The sequence below is a fragment of the Poecilia formosa genome, unplaced genomic scaffold (genome assembly GCF_000485575.1).
Source record: "Poecilia formosa unplaced genomic scaffold, Poecilia_formosa-5.1.2 Scaffold236, whole genome shotgun sequence".
Lineage (NCBI taxonomy): Eukaryota > Metazoa > Chordata > Actinopteri > Cyprinodontiformes > Poeciliidae > Poecilia > Poecilia formosa.
This window is the reverse complement of record NW_006800175.1, coordinates 522,740-540,338: the sequence shown is the minus strand read 5'-3', so window position 1 is coordinate 540,338 and position 17,599 is coordinate 522,740. Positions and strand designations below refer to the sequence as shown.

At 37.5% G+C, this 17,599-nt stretch overlaps 1 long non-coding RNA gene across 4 annotated transcripts in view; it reads left to right on the top strand.

Moving 5' to 3' along the window:
• The window catches only part of LOC103149784 (uncharacterized), a 50,033-nt gene that overhangs the window by 20,553 nt on the left and 11,881 nt on the right, over window positions 1-17,599 (top strand). Inside the window, exons 2-5 of one of the 4 annotated variants that reach the window (XR_001664351.1) lie at window positions 9,892-11,325; window positions 12,040-12,102; window positions 13,889-13,998; window positions 14,407-14,484. This is a non-coding gene — a long non-coding RNA (uncharacterized LOC103149784). Of the gene's footprint in view, window positions 1-9,891; window positions 11,326-12,039; window positions 13,999-14,406; window positions 14,485-15,182; window positions 15,485-17,599 lie in introns of all 4 variants that reach the window. The other 3 variants (XR_001664349.1, XR_001664350.1, XR_001664348.1) reach the window with 3 other exon arrangements.

Here is a 17,599-nt window from a genome sequence, read left to right as displayed (position 1 = left end):
CAATATATCAACACTGCAAACATTCATCTTTCAGAAACGAGAAAAAAAGTAGAAACTGTGTACAGCTCTGGAAAAAATTACAAGACCACTTCAAAATGATCAGCATCTCAGATTTTACTCTGTATAGATTTATGTTTGAGTGAAATGATCATTGTTCTTTTAATCTATGAGCAACTTGTCTCTGATATTCCAAGCAAAAATTTAGTATTTATTTGCAAAAAATGAGAAATGGTCGAAATAATGAAAAAGATGCAGTGCTTCCAGGCCTCAAATAGTGCAAAGAAAACAAGTACATATTCATTTAGAAACAATAATGCTAAAGTTTTAAATCAGGAAGAGTTCAGAATCCATATTTGGTGGAAAAACCAAGAGGTTTTTAATGGGGTTCCTTGCAGTGTGCTCTTAATTTTTATATATGTTGCTGAAAATAAAAAAGAAATCTCTGCCAATAGAACAAGAATATGTCCCTTGTCAAGAGAAGAAAATGCTTTAAATGTACATATAATAAAAAATGTCAGTTTTACAATTTTTTCAAGGAATTATTGCATTACGTTTCCACCACAGTATGACACGAAGAGTACCAGTAAGGTTTTTTTAGCACAATTGTTCCAGTGATGAGATTATATTTTTATGGCCTAATTGTAATTATATTTTTCTACATTTCCACAAATATCAACACACCTTAGTGGAAAAGATGTATCTTCTCTTTTGGAAAAAAAATATATTAGTTTTTCTTAAATTTAAAGACTAAAAACACAAAATTAAAATGTGGTTCTTTAAAAATAACAAAAAAATTCCTGTATGTCATGTCTAGCTCTAGTGAAGCTTCATTTATCTGGAATGAGGACAAAAATGTCACTTCTGATTGTAAAGAGAGCAGACCTCTGACCTAGTCAAAGCCCATACTTGAGTATAATAGGGAATCTGTAGCATGTTGCTACAGATTCTGTCTATTTGAGATGTAAAAAGCTGATAAAGACACACTCCAAAGACCTGCAATTAAAACCAAACACCTCACATTTATATTTGCAACAAATAAAAATAAAACAATGAGTCATTTTCCTTCCACTTTACGATCATGCACCACTTGGCGTTGTCTTGCAGCCAAACTCCTCTTCTTGCCAGGCACTGTAAGTTCTGGAGTCTGAATGCTCCAGCTTCCTCTTTTTATTTTTTTCTTCACAATGCCATGGAGGGAGTGGGAATAAAACGAAAGAGGAGTGACCATTCATTCTGGATCTGCACCTGTTGAGCAGTGCGTAAGTCTTTCCTTCTTTTACGTCTTGGATTTACGACCTTCAGCTGGAGAGCCGACCTTTCGCTCGGCCTCCGCGGCAGAGCGGCAGCAGCTGTGGTGACTTCGTGTAAAAAAGACGGCGAGAGGGCGCTCCGGTTCCCTCTGCGCCTTGAACCTGATCGCGGTGCCAGTTGACATGGCCGGGTTCAAGTTTGATTAAAATGTGTTTTTATTTTTTAGAGAGAAAACTCAAAAAAGGCACTTTTAGTTTCTCCTCATGGCCTCATCTGTTGCCATTCATAAGCCTGAAAGCCAGGCAGGAAGAGACCTTTGGAATATCCCCAGTTTTTCATATGTGTGGTCCTTGGCAGCAGAAAATAGACTTATTATGGGGTGAGCAGCTGCATAAGGAGAAACATTAGCAATGCTGACTCATTACAAAGAATAGCTCAAACGTCTTGAGCCAATTTATTTCTGGTTTGGACGTGAAAGAATCTTGCAGCCCACTTCCACAGGATAACAGTGTTTCAGTGTGAGGAGAAATTTCTGCTTTCTGAAGGAGCCTTGCGGCTCTCCTAGGAGCAGCTGTCTGTCAGAAATACAGATCGCTAATGAAGCCGCAGCTCTTAAGGAACTTCTTGAACTCAGAACAACTAAATGGTGAGGATCCCGTGCTGCATCGAGGAACCGTCTTCTGACGTGAGCTCTGGAACAATCCAGATCGGAGCTTTGACCTTCCTCCTGGATTGTTTGCGCCGACAGGTGCCTCCAATGCTTCTCATCTCGCCCCGAGAGGGTTTTTGGGGTAATGAGCTTGTTGCCGATGAAAGATGGGTCCCAGATCACGCCAGCATCAGCACTGGCTGCGGATTCCTGCCGGTTCACGTTACAGCTGAGATAAGAAGCAGCTGGAGCAGCTTGGCTTGGGCGGCAGAAACGGGATGCTGCTTCATTCAGCTGGTTAGAAGCAGATCCAACCGATCTTTCATGACCCATTAACCCACTGAAGTGGATTTGTCATGGTGCTGGAGAGCTTTCTGAAAGGCCGCTGAGGTCTGAGCCAGTTAAACATGCTCAAGTTGTCTTTTTTTCTGTGTTCAGACCAGATTAAGCAATAAATCTTTTCTTCCTTCTTCAGGTGACATAAGTTGTTCAATGTTTCAGCTTAGATGTTGGCTGCGATTACAAGACAACCAAGAATCAACCTGCCCATGCCGAGCCTTAACCTGGTAGTATAAGTTCACTCTTAACTTACAAAAGTTCAGGCTTGTGTTCAGTCAGATTTAGCTCTGAGCTTTGACTAGACCATTCCTACAATTTGGCATTTTCCTGAACTGATTACTTTAATAATTTGGATGTATTACAGTCCAGTTAAATCCCTCTTCATCGTCAGCTTCATAGCAGCCTAACAGACTTGGTGAAAGTGGGTTGATGATTGGAGCGTTTCATAGTATCAACCCAGTTCCAGCTGAACAAAAAAACCCCACCATGATGCTGCCACCACCGAGTTACATTGTGATGGCTGAGTCTGAAGATGCTCAGTATCTCTGCTGTCGCTCTAAATAAGGTTGACCAGTCAAGATAAACTTTGGCGTCAAACTACTTTCCACTGAAGAGAAGGTTTTCATGATCATTTCTATTATAGTTTGTTAATCTCTTAATATAAATAAAATTGTTGTCCTTTGACCAACATTTTACAGCTGGTAATTCTTAAAGTTGATCTTTCTTGTTTTGTTTTTCTAAGGATTTTGTCGTGGTTACATTTTACAAAATGGCTCCTCAGGTTGTGAAAGTTGGTGATCTCGGTCTGGACAGGTGGAGAATTCAGGATGTTGATGTCAAATGTAAAACAAACACAAGAGTTTGACTAAAAATCCTGCAGCTCCTTTAATGTTGGGGTCAACTGCTTTGCAGCATCATTAACTGGCTGCTATCTTGTGAAACTCAAGAAACTCATCCGTGCATTTATCTTTAGTCACATTGATTACTGCAACAATGTCTTAACAGGTCTGCCTAAAAAATAAATAAAGATCTGGAATGCTGCTGCTGCAATCTGACTAAAACCAGGAAGATCGAGCACATCGCCCCAGTTCTGAAGTCTTTACACCGGCTCCCTGTAGCTCAGAGAATAGACTTTAAAATATTGTTGTTCATTAATAAATCACTGAACGGCTCAACACCACAATACATTAAAGACCTGCTGTTGTTGTATCCACCTTCCAGACCTCTCAGGTCTTCTGGTTCTGGGTTGCTCTGAAGCACCAGAACCAAACGTGGAGAAGCAGCATTCAGCTTTTATTCACCACAAATCTGGAAAAAAAAAAAACTCTAGAAAACTGCAAAACAGCTGAAAAGCTGAATTCCTTTAAAGCCAGACTAAAAACCCACCAGTCTAGAGTTTCTTTGTCGGGAAAATAGATTCATTCTTCTCTGAATTTCAGCTTTTTATTACTTCTCTTTATTCTGCCACTGTGATGTAATGCTTCTTTTTTGTTTGCTCATTGTGTTTTGTGTGGTTATCATTCATGTAAAGCAGCTTAAACTGTCTCGTTGCTGAAAACTTTGACTTTTTGTTTCTTTATGAATTTTGCAGAAACGTCCAGTTTATATAATTTCATTGTTTTCCCATATTTTCTCCAATTAATGCTGGATTGACCGTCTTCACTGCAAGATGATTTAATATGACACAGTAAGCCTGCATGAAGTGAAATTGTGATATTAATGTTGAATATTGCAACATTAAACCACATTTACCTTGCTGTTTTCTACCATCATGATGACTACCACTTTACATAAAAGATATTCCACCTGGCTAGATATATTTTTGCATGGTATTTGTTGTATCTTAGTCTACCAAAACATTACACTTGCACTTTTTTATACACTGAAATTATTTCAGTTTGACATAAATTAAAGACTTGTTTTTTTCTACCTTTATTCTGACTGATAACTTAGTATCTCTCGCCAAACTCTAGCTGAAAGGTGCAAATATCCAGAGCCTGGTTTGGTTTATTTTCTGTTTTTATCCGCAAAAAAAATCACAAATGCTTACTTAAATATATATTTTTTTGTATGTATGGAAGTGTGTTCTTCCAGATTTGATCTTGGGTGGAGTCTGCACCAACCTGCAACCACATAAAATGTGTTCAAGCAGCTGAGGTTTCAACACAGAGCAATAGGTTGGCAAATTATACAGAAAGTGACGGGAAGGTATTGAATGTATTTAGCCAGAAATTGGATGTTGCGATTAATTTGAGAGGAGTTAATGTGTCATGTTTACTTGTGTAATTCTGATTGTAGTTTATATTTTATTTTTTCATTTTTGTAGACTTGATTCCAGAACATGTTTTTGGGAGATTAATTAGTAAACATCTTAGATAGTCGTGATTTTCAGACTGCCCAACTTGCAAATATCAGGAAGATTCTTCTTGGATAACTTAACTTTACTGTGATTTTCCACAGTCTCCTTTCGCATTTAAATCTCAGGCATCTTTTTAACTATAATTTTAATATCCGTTGTATATTTCTTGACTTTAAGCATCCACTTAATTGTTAAACAGGCTGTTTTTCTGTATGTGAGAATGGTGAGAGTGTAGTAGGTGTAGTTCCTATTAGTTCACTTTATTTCCTGTTGTACCTTTTTGATATTTTTCCCCGCTATTTGCTCGTTTAACCAAATAAACATCCATATTTCTTCCTGCTAATTTCTGGCTGTGGCATTGCAGTTTTCAGTGAACGGCAGCCAGCCAGTACCCTGCATGACCCGCTGCAGATGAGACAATGCCTCCCAGCAATATCAAGCGATCAAGTGGCTGACCTGGTTTATTCAGCAGCGGATGAAAATGGGATTTCCCACAGAGCTCTAGAGTCACAGTGAGAAATGCCATCCAAGCACTCCTGCATGGCTTAGTGTGTTAGCAGCAGCTAGTTTGGTTTCCATTTATAAATAGCAGGGGCACGCTAGTGAAAGTGCCGGTTCAGATATGAGCGTGCAGCAGAGCCGGCCGGGCCCCGGTCCAGCCGGGCCGCTGTGTAAAGGTTCATGTGATTCACAGCTGACGTTTCAGCCAGGCAGCTCTCAGATACCAGACCTCTACAAATAGGGTGAGATCACTGGAAGAAGAAGAAGAGGAGGAGGAGGAGGAGGAGGAAGCGGTACCAGTTGAGCCGTGTTGGTTGCTAACCTCACCCACATTCCTTCTCGTACTCTGTCAGGCCCCTGGAAATAACACTTTCCCTGATATGACACGTGGCATCCCGGATTCCTGCTGCCACTTTTTACAGCTGCCCGGGAAATCAACTTTACAGCGAGCGAATGATGGGACAAGTTTGGAAATGTGACAGCAGGAGGAAGCATGTCTTCTGTTATACGACCACTTCAGATGGATATTTTTAAGTGCTGATAGAATAGAAACGACCTTTAATGCCGCGCGAAGAGGAAATTTAAGTGTAACCGCAGCATCAGATATAAAGATTTTAAAGTGTAAAAAGGATATAAAAAATCAAGATTACTAGAAAAGTCTGTGGAGTTATCAGAAATAAAGATATCAGATTTGTAATCCAAGGGATGTGCAACTGATTTGGATCACTTTTCCAAAAATGTGCATAGTAAAGTAAAACATCATTACAGTACAGTACGCCAGAGATGGTGAACAGATTGTTCAGTAACAGTGAAATATTTTTTTTAATGAGTAATAACAGAGCTGGTTGTGCAAGAGTTTTGCATCTCTAATTTCTACACTATGAATAGAACCTAAAATGATTTTTCCCCAGTTATTTTTCTTCCTGGTTCCTTGTTCTGCATGTTTCAACGACTTGACTGGATTCAGAAGCAACTTTATTAAGAAAATGAGTTTCCGACATCAACCCCACATCTTTCAGAAATACGAGTGAGGTATTTTCTTCTTTGAAGCATCTTTTAATGCATCTATGTCACTGAATCATCACCTGATGACAAAACCCCAAATCCATCAGCAGCTCTCTGTCATCACTTAGGTGAAGTCCCCAACCCACTTGAACGTGAAACGGTTCAACACCTCCTATGACGGCTTCTGCATATATTCCTGAGTGGCTTTCTGTAGCGGGCGTGCTGCCTTGAAGTGCAGGAAGTGGAGGAGCAGCAGCCTGAGAAGCTCCAGTTTGAGACACAGCTGTCCATTACGACGTCACTGCCTCCTCTTCAGGCGGTTTCCACCCCAGCTTTACAACCGCTGAGACAAACTGACGTGGCTTTTACAACTTCCTAAAAGGAGCGAGTTCAATTAAGTACTCGTCTTCTGCTTCATGTTTGAAAACTTGATAAGTAACCTCATCCAACCATAAAGATTATTGATTTTAAAATAGAAATCCGGGATTTCTTTAGTCATCCCTAATCTTTACAAAATAAATAAATACATAAATATGCCCATTTAAACCAGATATACTTGTTCACTGTAGCAGCACAGCTCACTTTTTGAAAAATCCAGCTTTTTATTTGAGTAAATGAAACATACAGGGGGGTAAAATTGAGGTAGCTTAGGTGTGAAAGCAACTGAGTTGCATGTCAAAAAAAAAAAAAAAAATTTAGTTTGGACGTCTTCTTTAAGACATCAGCTCAGTGAAATAGTTTGTAAGTTTTATCTAAGGTGTTTATTTAAATCCTAATGGTCTTAAACATGGTCCTAAAATTTCATACATTTGAAAAACAAAACCTGTAATTCAGGTAAATTTGCTCAATGGTGCTGGAGAGGATCCATAAGATGATTTTTATAATGCATGCTTTACTGTTTTAAGTTGATTATTTTAAAGCTAATAAAATTCTTTTTTTTTTTAAGTACGGTGGAGGATCAAGGATGCTGCGGGCCTGTCTTCTGTTTGAGATGATTTCAAGCAAAAATCTGATGAACTCTTTGTATGCTAAGCCATGTGACAGCAGGAACAGAATTAACTGTAAACTAGTAATTCTGCAAAATAGAGGGGTTTTTTCCCATAAAATCTTCAGTGAGAATTCATCCAGTAAAAGAATAATTAATTTAATTCTTTATGCATCATTGACTTGGACAAACTTGCCAACAAGTTTGTCCAAGTCAATTTTTGGGGGGGCATGTCTGAAATCTCAACTACAGGGAAAGAAAACTATTAAAAAAATAATTTCTTTATTATTGAAATAACTTTGTTTAGTGGAGCGTGAAATTGTAACTTCTTGTCTTCAACTACAAATAATTCCTCTTTGATATTTCAGTTTAAATATTTGAAGACATATTTTCTGATCAGGAACTCCTTCACAGAAACATTTGGCATTTTATTTGATCATTGTGTGGATGTTAATGAACTAAAATCGATTTTCTCTTCTGCAAGACTCAACGTATAAGAAGCAACTTTATTTTCAGATTAATGCATGGCCATCATCATGGTTATCACAAATCACCAAACAGTTTGTGTTTAAATAAAATCACATAATACAGGAAATAATTAAATGAATCAGTGGCACATTCACACATAAACAGGATGACCATTCAGCAAAAAAGCTGAACCGCTGGGATGAACCGCTTCAAATTTAAAGAGGAAATCATCTTCTATCACTAAAACGAGACTAAGTTGCACAAGAAAATGCAGACTGGTCAAAAATACACATAGCAATCACAGGAAATATAATCAATATTATCAAATTTAAAAAATTAATGAAAAACAAAAATACAAAATGAGACACTTAGAGGAACTCATTAATAAATTAATCATTTATGCCTGTCCTTCAAATAAAATAATCCAAATTGCCGCTCTCTTTTTAACGATCGTCACTGTTTTTGCTTACACATTTAGTTGTTTTTATATTTATAAAACTTGTTAAGAAAAGCAAAGCAAGCTGCTGAAGACGGCATGTTCTGTTCTGGGGACTTATCTGGCACGTCTGGAGATGATTGTGCAAAGGATGGTTCTTCACCAAATGAGACGTTTATGGAAAACCCTGAGCCTCCTCTTCCTCACGAACAAACAGCAGCAAACTGTCTTCAGTCAGAGGCTTCTTTAGCTCCGCTGTGATACTGACTGTGACTGCTACCTTCTTGAATAATAGTTTAAATAAAGCTGCTGGTGCAGCTTTGTATTGCGATGATCTTCCAGATCACATTTCAACACGTTATTGAGCAAGATGCTGAACTTTACGATGTTCCAGAGAAATGTGCTAAGTGTTTGTGTGAGTGATTAGTTCAGCTTTAGTCATAAGTTTGGACAGACATTTAAGAGCTTCAGAGAAATATTTACTTCTGCCCTTAAGCATGAATGTTTGAGGTCATTGAATTCATTTTAAATTCAGACAAAGATGACCTACGTTAAAAATTTTTCAAGTGATGAGATAAAAAAAACTAACTCATTGTTTGACCTTTAACGATGCTTTTTACTCTACTTGGTAAAGTTGTTTTAATTCAGGCACACTGGAAGTTTTCTAAGCATGAGCATCCAGTTTAAGATCATGGTCTTAAATAAGGTCTGGACTTTGACTAGGTCACTCCAAAATATTCTTTCCAGTAAATAGCAGAGTTAGACTTGCTCACATTCTCCGATCATTATCCTTCTGCAATATTCAGGCAATGATTTAAGAAAATGATTGACAAAACCATAAATTTTTCTCTCTACCAGAAACTGTTGAAATCATCAGTTCTTGAACTTCACCTCACACACACTTGGGTTTTGCAGCAAGACAATAATCCAAAACTCACCGTCAAGTCCAACTTTGAATGCCTCAAAAAAACTGACAACTGTGCTTCAGAGTGGCCTAGTCGAAGTCCAGACCCATATGAGATGCTTTGGGATGACGTAAAACCGATCTAGAAAGAAGAGCTGCTCAAAATTCTTCCACATTGATGTATAAAACTAATTCACAGTTATAACAAAAGCTTGACATCAGCAGTCACAATTAGCTGTTACACATAAGGGGACAATATTGTTTTTCTTAAAAGCCATGGCTTGGATGGCTTTTTTCTCTATAATTAATTAAATTCCCATCTGAAAATTGCTTTTTACGTTTACTTGGTTTATTCATGTAAGGGGGCAAATACTTTTTCAAAGCACTGTAAATAAATAAATCATGGAATCACCAAAGTACTGAATGTAAGTTGATGTACTTTTCAAAACTGTATTTATGAAATTGTAAAAGTACAAATATAAATCACTCAGTCCCAACCAATAGAGTTCTTTTCAGCTGCCTCCTCTGATTGTTGATGGTTTGATCCTGACTTGTTTTATAGCAGTTTGGAGCTTTTGCTAATTGCCTAGCATCCCATCGGGACACATGCACCAAAGATGAAACAACTAGAATGGCTGCAGTTGGTGCTAGCAATCAATACATTAATAGGGTGCTAATATTAATCTGTATAAACCTGCAGTTCTCTGCTGTAGCGGTTTTAGTGGTCAAAATGCAGCAATTGAAGATATAACAATGGCGTGCTTGTATACTGTTGTAGATTTTGTGCGTACTTTCTTTAACTACATGTCCTGTGTCTTTCCCCGCTGTTTACTGAAAACCAAATGCATTTCTAACGATGATCAACTCATTGTGAAAGAGACATTGTGTTTGCATTAAGTGTTTTTCAGTGACCTGTTCTGTGAGATGAAAGTATTTTTTTTGTTTTGCAGACAGTCATTTCAGGACATGTTGTCTCCTTTTCTGTGTCTTGCAGGCGGTGGCTGCTGCTGCTGCTGCTGCTGGGGCCACAGAAGCTCACTGCTGCAGATTCAATTAACGCACAATTGAGGATTTTGGACTAACTAGGAAGGATGCAAAGATGGAAGCAGACAGTGTTGGATTCAGTTTCACAGCATCTTTTAGAAGCATATGCGTACACACAGATGAGTTTTAATAGTATCTACTTCCCCTTTCTCTGACAGGACATAGATACACCCTGACTGGGCCCCCCTGTGGTTCATTGAGTTTGGGAAGTACCTAGTAGTACAACTGCCACGGTTGCTCTTAAAGGGCCAGCAGGGTGTTTTATTTACATGAAACCAAAGGTCATAATGGTGAACTTTTGAAACTTTTTTAGCTTACATTTATGTTTGTTGTGTATAACTGATGTGGTCATGAGGACTTTGATATTTGAGACCTGGAAATCAAGACACGACTATATATGGACGCAAGTGAAAAAGGGGAGGGATTTGCTTTGCAGCCAATCCTAAACCTATGTACTTTTTTTTTTTTAAATTGCCTATTTTCAGCATTTTTGTAGCTCATTTTAGGCACTTGTTACTGTTAAAAGTTGAAAAAAGGTGCACACTTTTATGAATAAAATTGTCAGTATGTCAGTATCCGTACTCCTTTTTTTATGTGTGGTATCCAGTTAATCAAGGACGCCTTTGAAGCCACCTGAAGACCAGTGAGCGCTGCTTACTGCGACAGGGAAAAACCTTTCACTCTACTTATGAGCCACTTGTACTTTTTAACAGATCATTTCACACCCACAAGACACCTTACTGCAGAATTTCAGTGTTGTTGTTTTTACATGTGATTAACAGCTGAGTCAGTGGCATCAATTCCCATCAACTAATTGTCTGATGAGATACTTCAAAATAAATGTGAAAGGTGATGACTTTAGGGGAAAAATGAGTGAAACAGAGCATGTACACCGTAAAAAATGTTGAGAAAAACATGCAGTAAAGCTGCTAGACCCCGATAGAATTACATTCAATCCTCGATAGAGGTTGCATGTTACGACTGTTGTTGACAGAATCGACTGCCTTATTGGTTTATGTCTTACACACCAGTGTCTGGGTTTAGTGCACCACAAACCAAAAGTGGGTTATTTTTCATGTCTTGAATCCTGAAAACACCCCAGTTATGTAATCTACACATTTACCCAAACATTTCTGAGAATGTTTAAAATGAAACTGAAGGTAAAAGAATGAAAAACCGTAAGTTTGAGAACCGTAAAGCTGAAATAGTTATGCATGCACCGTTCTTTTGCACGACATCGAATAAATAACGATACAAAATCTTTCACTCTCAGTTTCAATCTTAAAATTTAATTGTCACGTTGACTTCAGTCGATTGTGCGCCTGAAGCGGTCTGTTTACAGGTGGAGGTATGAGAGCTGCCTGGGCAGCAGCTCCCCCTTGTGGTAAGTGGTGGACATGGCAACCTAATTTCAACATTACATAAGCTGCCGAAAAAAAAAAATTAACAAGCAGAGATGCTCAGTGAACTAATTAAAGCTGTTAAAGAGGAGGGCAAGAAATAAATAACACGACTGGATCCAGAGTTCCACTTATTGATTTTTTTCCCCACACAAGCTAATTTCAGTGCTGTAGCACAGCTAGCTTATACTGGAAGTTAGAAAAGTATAAATGGGGTTGTTTTTTATGCCACTTTCTATATAGTAACAAGTATGGTCAAATTGTTTATTGAAATTGAGGTTTCTTAAGTCAATAGACACCAGCATAAAAATATGTACTGTTGGGACAATTCAGTGAATTAAAGAACTATTTCCCACTAGTAATAATTAGTAATAATTAGAAGAATGCATGCTGAATTGACTCACAACTTCTTTAGGAGAAATTATTGCCTTACAGTTTCTCTATTATATATTTTGTTTGTATAACAGAAATGAGAAAAGAAAAAAAAAGCTGAAATTTAAAAGTTAACCAGCTCAGACAAAAAGTAGCCACCTTAAAAGCAAACATCTGAACACTGGCTAGTTGTGATTGTTTTTCAGTTTCTGAAAGGTCCTTGAAAGTTGTAAAATCTTTAAATTTCATAATCTTTGAAAAACTTATTTCCAAAGCACATCCTTATTTAATGTTTTAAATGTAATTCTTCTTTTTTGGTTTTTTAGCTGGTATCACTGGTGTCATTCTGGGATTTGTTGGTGTGCCTGGGGAGTTCAGGTGTCATTGTGGTGAGACAAAACTACAAATCGCATCATGCAGAGAAAAAATTACTCATCTCAGAAATCATTTGTGTCAATAAATTGTGCTCTTCCTTGTAAACCTACAGAAGAATCCGGCTCCTGAAACTGATTTACTGCCTTAAAACTGCAAGTTAAGACAATTAAAATCAAAACTTTATTGTTAAATTATCCACTACTGTCCCCTTTAACATCAACAAGTGTACAAGGGATTACAATCAATGGCTAAAATCTGTTGTCAATAATTGTTATTAAACTTAAAATATACTAAAGGTATTTTCATTTTCAAGTAAATTAAGCATGAGTCATTGAAGTTTTAACTTAATTTCTGTAATTCATATAGGTCTGAAATTTAACACCATAATGATATGAATAGTATTCCACTGAAACTGGGGAAAACCCTGTCTTGTTTTGGTTTTAGCTCAAACATGATAAAATGTTCAGCAAAAAAAATCCCCCTGAATAATACTAATAAGAAACAAAACTGAAGAACACCAAAGTTCTGCAAAGTTACAGATAAACAGGCTGAAAATTGACCTTCAAAACACAAACTTTTTAGAAGTTGTACTTGATTTATATTTTATGCTAAATGGTGCACAAATTAAAGCTAGGTCACAATAGCTAATATAAGCTAACTTATCTAATCAAACAAAAACATGTAACTAGCCCGGATGAATTTAATAATCATATACTGCTAGTAATGTTTTAAGATCTTATTACGTATTTTTAAATCAAAAAGTGGGAAACAATTTGAAATTAAATATTATATTGCTGGATGCATCATTAAGAATATTAATGCTAAGCTAACTTAGCTTATCTAAGATACATTAGCTTAGATAAGTTAATGAAAGCTGACCTGTTAGAATATGTCCTCATCTTAACTCGTCTTTGAGTTATTTTGTGTTATGTGTTCGTGTTTTCTAATTTACTTTGAAACGCACAGCTGCAAGTTCTGTATCCTGTCACTTTCTGTTTAATATTATGTATATGCATGTTGTACTGCTGTTGTCCACTGGGGGCAATAAGAGCGAGTTTTTTTGTGTAGGCAGCACTGTTCTAAAAACGAAGAAGTTCAACCTAACCGTTAGCGATAAAGTGAACACAGCTGACGAAAAGAAGTGTTCATTGTGAACATGAGTACTGAACAAGAAAACGCAACATGACCTAGCTTAGATTATTAAGTAAGCTCATTTACATTTACTAGTTCTTAAGAGCCGATTTTTATTTTATTTTTTTTAATTTGCCAAGCTTGTTTTGTGTGAATTATTAGCATGGAGTTCTTATGCTAAAGTGACTTTCTCTTGATCACAGTTTATGTCAAAGGGATGGGAGTTGTTTTTTAGTTGGTTTGTGGTCACTTGACTGTCTGGTATTCTTCAGGTCTGGCAGCACACCAGGTGTAAGCCATCTAACAGACTTTAAAAACCTTTTCTTTGGCTAGCCTCCAAAAACTCTTAGATGTGGTCAGCTGAGCAAAGCAAAGCTCATTAGACTGGATATTGCTCCATGTCACTTTTTATCACCCTTTCTCTTGTACCTTGGTCCCTCCTCTGCATGCTTGAGCTTTTTTGGAAAACACTCATCCAGGGCATTTTTGCCTGTTCTGAGAAGACTCAAGCGAACACACACTGTGCCAGTTCAGGCTTTTTGATTCTGACTTCTGCTCGCTTTCATGTTGGGATCTGGAGGTACAGGAAAGAGGTTAAACAAACACAAAGCTCATTAAAATAAACCTCTGTCAACTCCCACTCCTTTTTCTTTTTTCACTGGTGTACAGGAATGTGCTGTCAGGCGTCACAGCCCACGCAAAGCTTCTGCAGGACTGCAGGTAATGAATGAACTGGGGATGTCCACCCAGTAAGCAGAGCTCAAAGACGACTGCTAAAGGTTGGCTGAGTTTCCCACCACTGTGACACCACATCAGATAATATGCTGTTGTATTTACTGACATGGCTTTTAAGAAATGTTCATATGTATTTCAGTCCTGACCTTTTTCCCACCCATAAGGAGATGTCTTAGTAAATCTTAAAAAGTTTGTGGAAAGTTGTGACATATGTAAATATCTTGGTGATGACCTAAGTCAACTTGTTTACATCTAATTGGAAATATTCACCTATTCTTCTATGTAACATAGCTGAAGTCAATCATATTGGTTGTAGAAAGAAATGTTCACATCTAGTCATAAATTCTCGATTCGACTGAACTTTGACTGGGCCATTCTTTAACTCTTGCTGTTTATTGTTGTTGTCCTGTTGTCTCAAATCTTTTGCAAATTCTAACATTTTTTTCTTCCAGAACTGGCCTATCCCTGCTGAAGAAAAGCATCCCCACATCATGATGCTGCCACCACCATCTGTGATTGTGTTCAGAGCGGTGAGTTGTCCAAGACGTTTTCTTCCATAGCTTTGCTTTGTGTCCTTCACGAGAAACGTCATACAGGACTTGTCTTCTTTCAACAATAGCTTTGTTACTGTCACTGTTTCATAAAATTTAGATTTGTGGAACGCATGACTAATAATTGCCCTCTAAGCAGATTGCCCCATTCTGAGTACTGTATTTTATTTAGGGCTGACTGAGTTGAGGGGGCGGAATGCATATGTATACCCTTTTTTTGTTTTTTTTTTGTGATGTTTGTGAAACCATGTATCCTTTTTATTTCCATTTCACTCTTAGGCTTACACAAAGTGGATCATATCTCGTAAAACAGCAATAAAGAAACATTGACATTTGAGGTGACAAAACATGGATAATTGACTGCATTGTTTTACAGCCTGATAAAACAACTTGTGAAAAGTTTAATGTTAGCTATGTTCCCCAAGGATTTTTCTAGCTTTTGTTGTTACTCTTGGGGTGAAGTAAAGGACAACGGCATTTGCCAATGGATTTGATTTAATCCTCAATTTGTGACGCTTTTCACAAAGTAAATTTTTTCAAGTAAATAACTACTTACTCTATTACATTACCCTGTAACCTTGGCTATCTAGACTTTCCACCCTCATCTATTTCCTGCCTGCATCAGTTCAAAGGAATGCATCTAAACGATAATAACTTTCTTTATTGTCATCATTCAGGGTGTTTTACTTCAGGGAAATGTCTGACTTCATCGTTAGTGTTCACGCCCTCGGCCTTTTGATGTGACTGCTCTGTTTGTTCACCAGCGCCAGCGGTCTGCTTTCTCCCATTCAGCTATCGGCTCACTTTTAAACCCCCACCCCGCCACACACACACACACACACACATGGGCACGCATGCACACACATGCTGGCTGGGCTCCACCAGTGGTATTGTTTGAATTTAACACCAAGAGGTGAGAGGCGTTCAACCTCGTTTGTACATCACGTGTCAGAGCCGCTGCCTGCAGGGCTCAGATCAGGTGAGACTTCTCACCTGCTTCTTTTTTTTTTTTGCTGATTTTATTGTATTTATTTATTTTTTTTAGTTTTTTCTGCTTTTATTAAGCTGTTTCTCATGAACACACACAGAGAGAAAAAAAATTCTGGATGATGTAATCTGCTTTTTCTCCACTTGCTATTCAAACATGCATTTCACAGTTTTAATCAATTGTTATTGATGCAGCTGGAAATGCATCGATGCACCTTCTGTGTAATGCACAGAAGATGCAAAAAGTATGTTACATTTAAGTACATCTGCAGCATTGTTTATCTTAAACAGTATATAGCATGAAACAACTTGCCCATATTGGGATTTGTGTCTGTTTTGACATGCTGACAGAGCCTAAAGGATTTACTCTCTGTCACTAAGAATGTTGCTTCTGAACTGGGTCCAGTGCCTAATATATTGTTTTATCTGCCAATTTTCTTCTGCAGTTCTTTTGGGAAACACTTTGCAGGATTTTATATACTGAACAGCAGCTAGTGGCTATTTTTATTAGCTAGCAGGATTTGCAGGAATGTATTCCTTACAGCATTCTACTATGCATAGAGCCTTGCAAAATAACCTTTTCACATTTTGGCTCATTAAAACCACAAACAATGTGTTTGAACCTCCTGAAGCTGCAGCATTTACATAAGCCTGATTGGCAGTGTATTTTTGCTGATGGCAGTAGGACTACAGGGAGGAAGTAGAGGAGCTGGATGTTTTTTTCACAGACTATTTGTTTCAGATTATGCTGTCAGGACACAGTCACAGTTTTAACAAATATGTAAAAAAAAAACACATTTTTGTAAAAGTTACATACTGCTGCTTTAATTGGGATTTTGTTTTCCCATCAACCCCGACCTGCATCAGAAATTTATCTGATGTATTTTTCACACGAGGAATGTGTTTTTTACAATACATTTTCAGGTGATGGATAGAGCAGTGCTCCACAAATGTTAAAAGCTTGGCATGTTGTTTTCCTAACCTAACCCTGCAATAAACTTCCCTGTGACTTTCTCCCTGACCTGTCTGCTGCGTTCCTGCATTTTTGTGGTGTTTGTTCTCCATAAAAAGGCAGCATTAAAGCCTGAGTATTTCCAGCAGCAGGTTTAATAAGGACACATCAGACAGCTGGCCTTTAGGTTTGAAGATTTAAGTTTTATAGTCTTATAATTGATGGATATGCTTTCTGTAGCCAGACATTTGGAGTTGCTATTCAGCGGTCAGTCACGCCGTGGATTTAAAGTTAACACTTCATCCTAAAGTGTGCAATAATGTGTCAATTCAAAGGAGAAAAAGGCAGATGTTTTAGTGGTTTCTGACCAATACTTGATGCACTTCGTGCTCCCTAAGCTATAAACTGTCTAAATGTGGATAGCAGCAACCTGTTGTTAGTGCTGTCCTCATTCAGGCTGCAGTCTGTGTGGTCACACAACTCTGGACTGCACGCAGTCAGCCGCGGAGGCTCATCACCGCGGACTGCTGCAGACGATGAAACCTGCGTCACTCAGGCATCACGGGTGAATTGACAGCGAACCATGAGTTTAACCTCATTCTCTTCTGCAAATGTGAAGAAGAAACAAGTCTGACCACTGAAATGTGAAAAACATAGAAGGTGTTCCCCGGAGCAGAGTTTTGGTTTATTGACTCTTGAATGCTGCCGATATGGTGATGATGTCAGTGAGCTGATGTTTGTGCCAAAAACGGAAGAGGAGCTTGTTTTGTTGTGAAATAGCAAAAACTATTACATTGTATGCAATAATCAATGTGTTATTATTATTCATTCCACCTGAGGGTTTATGTAATTTAATAACATTTAATAACTTATTGACTCCTTAATTTATTTATTATTTGGATTTTATTTACTTCTATGTTTGTTTATATTTGATAAAATTAATTAATTTTGATTACGCTTTTTATTTAGAATTTTTTGCTATAATTAAAATTTTATGTTAAGGGACTAGAATATTTCTGGTTCATTGATTTGTAAATATTAGCTTTTTTTTACTTGTAAGTAGAAGTTTGATTTTATTAAATATATAATAATTTAGTAATTATTTTTTTATTAATTAGACTATTTATGCAGATTGGAATTATTATTATTGTTATT